General features: G+C 41.8%; 1 pseudogene; it reads left to right on the forward strand.

Moving 5' to 3' along the window:
* Window positions 1-5: 5 nt before the first annotated feature.
* Window positions 6-1,004, forward strand: LOC116547780 (annotated as a pseudogene).
* Window positions 1,005-4,477: the final 3,473 nt, after the last annotated feature.

Raw genomic sequence — 4,477 nt, forward strand, 5'->3', positions numbered from 1 at the left:
CTGGCGCTGCTGACGAGCTGTGCCGGCGCCTGAGCTTCTGCGCTGACGCTGACCCGGAGCTGCAGACCTTCCACCCCGTGCTGTCCCTGCTCAGCTTCCTATTCAAGGCGCCGCGGGGCAGCCCCATGATCAGTGCGCTTTTTCGCCAGCGCAGCTGCATCAACATTCTTGGGGCCTGTGTGGGGCTCCCGCCACAGAACCACATGCTCCTGGAGCATAAGATGGAGTGCCCAGGGCCCGACCTCAAGCAACTCGGACCCGTGGTTGCCGCCTGCCCTGTGTCGAACAAGAAATGATCCGAACCAGCTTCCACCACTGGCTGCACCAGTGATGCCAATGGGCACCCACAAGTGGAGGAACCCCCAGATGCCCACCACCTGAGGCCCCTGTCACACAGCTTCCCAGCCCTTCCTCCCTGCTGCCCCCCAGGACCTCACCTTTCCAGGCCACCCTAAAGACAATAAAGCCACTGCCACTCTCAAAAAAAAAAAAAAATTACAAAGGTTTGAATGACAGAGGAGTAAGAGTACAAAGAAACTTACTTTTCATTAGTAACCATGATGATAATATATACATTAAAAATTGTGGTATCAGATATTCTGTCATGTTTGATAGCTACACATTAATAATGTGAATAAAATCAATATTTACTTTGAAAAATGGTTTGAATTATCTGCAAGAGATAAATTTAACAGAAGAAAAAGGGGACAAGTGGACAATTTAAGAGGCCAGGTGACAAAGGGAACAATCCTTGCATCCATTTGACATTTATCATACTCTGTGGCATATTACAGCAATCACACACCTGTTCCCTCTGTGCTATGTTATTCATAATAATAAGTACCCATAGAAAGTCGGCTCGCCTCCTGACTAACCTCTCCCATATTCTGTACAGTATTAATGAGGCCAGCAAGGATCACAAGGGAGGAAAAACAAAAAATAGGAGCATCCTATTTTTGTGTATCTTCAGTACAACCTACAATAAGACCTTTCCCCCATTCTCTCCATTTGCCAAATTTTTGTCCACAAAATTATACAGATTTCTCCAGAATCCTCTCACAAATGCAAATGTTTTTTAACATGAAAAAGTTTGCTTACAGAACTCAAATATTCTTCAAAGACTACAGCTTGAATTCCATCTAATGTCAAACTCCTTTATCTAGAATCCACTAGATTTAAGTAAATAGCACTTTTAATATACTTCCAAAGTAAATAGAGTCATTTTGATTAGATGAAACATTACAGTTACCCTATAAATTCTTATCTTGTTTTGGCCTGTCATCATCCCCTATTATGTTTTATGCTTCCATTTACATAAACAGTAAGTCATGCCTAACAGAGAAATGTACATGAGTTCAGGAACTTAGGGTACTCTGACTTTTGCTCTAAGATTCATTATAGTGCTCAGTTCACTAGGTTCAGCTACTGGGCCACTAAAAAGCATGATTTAGAGCAGCAACTTCTCATTCTATGTAGAAGAGGCCAATGGTACTAATCATCTCTCCATGAGAGTTGGCAGTGGGGACAAACTCAACCCCAACCTCCCTTCTCTAGCCCCTCTCTGTTTTGCTTGATTATCCACAGTGCAATTTCCACTGGCATTCTATCACCTGACCATTATGGTATGTAGACTCCCAACCCATCCTAGAACATGTCATGGTAGAGTGATCCCAAGTGAGACCAGAGTCTTCTCCCTTCAGAATGCCCACCACCGCTCTGATCCCCAACTCCGACTCTGTTAAGCTATTTCTTTTCTTGGTCCTCGTAGCTTAAGCAGATTTTTTTTTTTTTTTTTTTTTTTTCTGTGCCAGAGTCTCACTGTGTTGCACAGACTGGAGCACAGTGGCAAAATCTGGGCTCACTGCGACCTCTGCTTCCCAGGTTCAAGCTACTCTCCTGCCTCAGCCTCCTCAGTAGCTAAGACTACAGGCATCTGCCACCACGCCTGACTAATTTTGTGTATTTTTAGGAGAGATGGGGTTTCGCCATACTGGCCAAGCTGGTCTCAAACTCCTGACCTTGTGATCCACCCACCTTGGCCTCCCAAAGTGCTGAGATTACAGGTGTGAGCCACCACACCCAGCCCCTAATCAGCTTTTAAGTCCCCTATTAGATGATGCTTTTGTATCCTCCTGAGATCTTAAAGTATAAATTATATGATCTATACTTGTCATACCATCCAGTCCTCACAAAACTGTATTATTTCTAAACAGTAAAATCAGCTCCACCAGCATGTATGGAGTAGTTACTAATGAAGCAACACTATTCTGAGAGGGTGGAACACATAGGGAGACATGAGAAGCCTTAGCGCTTACAGTGAGAAATAACGTGGCACACTGGTGAGAATGTACACACAAATATTGTCTCTCTAAATACAGGGATATAAAACTGCATTTTTTTCAACTGCCATTTACACATCACATTGTATTCTAATTGCTTCATAGGTAAAAACACTTAAATGTTTTTCCTAATATCCCAAACTGGAAAGTGACGAACATATTTAATTCTCTCTCTTTTCATTTTACTTGATTTCTTAGACAATTCAGATACTGTGGGGGAACTTAGGGGAACAAGTTTGAAAACCAAAGTACTTAAGTAAAATTTATTGAGTTCTCACTATGTGCTAACTACTAGCATGGCAGATTCAGGGGATAAAACAGTGAGCAAAAACCAGCGGTGATCTTGTACTGATGGAGTTTACAGTGCGATGGAACGAACTGGTAATAATCGGACCAGTCAATGATGAATTATCGCAGGAATAAATGCTGCACAGAAGAGCCAGGGTGCTGAGTGCACAGCACAGAGGGCACAACGTGGACCTGACCTGTGAGCAGGGTATGGACCGGGCATCCAGGAGGGCTTCCATGATCAAGGACACACAGCTAGAGGAAAAACCTGAGGAGCACAGAGAGTACGCCAGGCAGAGAGAGGTGGGGGCAAATTCCTTGTGACTAGAGGGTGCAGGACAGTTCCAAGGAACTGAGAGGAAGTGGGAACCAAAGGGCAAGGGACAGCTTGATGGGAAATGAGACAAAAGCAGCAGAGAGGGACCAGACCTTGCAGGACCTTTTGGGTTAAGGATAGATCTTCACCTTCAAGACAACAAATAGCCACAAGGGAGTTCTGCGTCTGTTGCTAATTACATCCTAAGACCACTTATGCAGAGCATCTGGCGTAGTCACAGATCCGTAGCAGTAGGCAGCGAATGCTGATTCCCTCCCAAAAGTATCCTGCAACATTTACTGCTTTATCCAAATAGTCTACCAATTAACAATCAAAATGAGTATCTCTTGTATTTTCACATCAGTATTGTTGTGAAATGAATTAGTATGTTTGAGTCTTAATGGAATGCCCATTATCTCTCAATATACAAATACAATCAGCCTTTGCTATCCAAAGGTTCTACCTCTGAAGCCAAATGCAGATCAAAATGCAGAATTCAACAGATGCGAAACCTGTGGATAGAGGCCTGATGTTTTGTATATATGGGTTCCAAAGAGCCAACTGCAAGACCTGAGTCTGTGCAACATTTGATATCTGTGAGGGGTCTGAGAACCAATTCCCCATGGATACCAACGCACAACTAGATATACAAAAAGCAATTGTAGGTTTATTCCCTAGAAATAAACATTCTGGAAATGAGATTAGGAAAACAATTTCATTTATAACAGCATCAAAAAAAACAAAATAATGGTACTAACTCCAAGAAATGAAGCACAAGATATATTCTGAAAACAATAAGAGTATTGGAAGACATTTAAGAGAACCTAAACAAATGGAAGTACACCACATGTTCTTTAATATGGGAAGAACATAGTATTATCAAGATGGCAATACTTGAAATTCATTGAAAACCTTAATATAATCAAGATGGCAGCATTCCCTAAGTTCATCTACAGAATCAATTCAAATTCTATCACAATTCAAGTTGCTTTTGTTCCCAGAAGCCATAAACTGACTTTAAAATTCATATGGAAATAGAAAGGATTCAGAATAACCAAATCCATTTTGTAAAAAGAAGAGCAAAGTACAGTATTCCCACTTCTAGATCTCAAATTTTACTACAAAACCAACAGTAATGAAGACTCTATGTACCGGCATGGAATACACATATAGGTCAATGGACCAAAACTGAGAATCCAGATGTCAATTGATTTTTTTAAAGGGGAAAGAGTCTCTTTTATTTTTTTAACCAACAGAATTTTATTTCATTAAGCATGAAGTTACATTCACATTTGTCTACAAACACAGTTAGTAAAGAAACAAATACTTTCAGCTTTCTTGCTGTAGTACTGGATGTTCAGTGGCAGGCTCACTTAAAGGCAGAGTCACCCCTGACGGGGACTCGAGATCAATCACAACTACTTGGGAGGAGAACACAAAAACCACCAGCTTTCTTGCCGTGGTGCTGGATGTTCAGTGGTAGGCTCACTTGAAGGTGGAGTCAACCCTGATGGGGACTCAAGATCAGTCACAA

Source organism: Sapajus apella, unplaced genomic scaffold (genome assembly GCF_009761245.1).
Source record: "Sapajus apella isolate SASKATOON/1434 unplaced genomic scaffold, GSC_monkey_1.0 scaffold4687, whole genome shotgun sequence".
Taxonomy (NCBI): domain Eukaryota; kingdom Metazoa; phylum Chordata; class Mammalia; order Primates; family Cebidae; genus Sapajus; species Sapajus apella.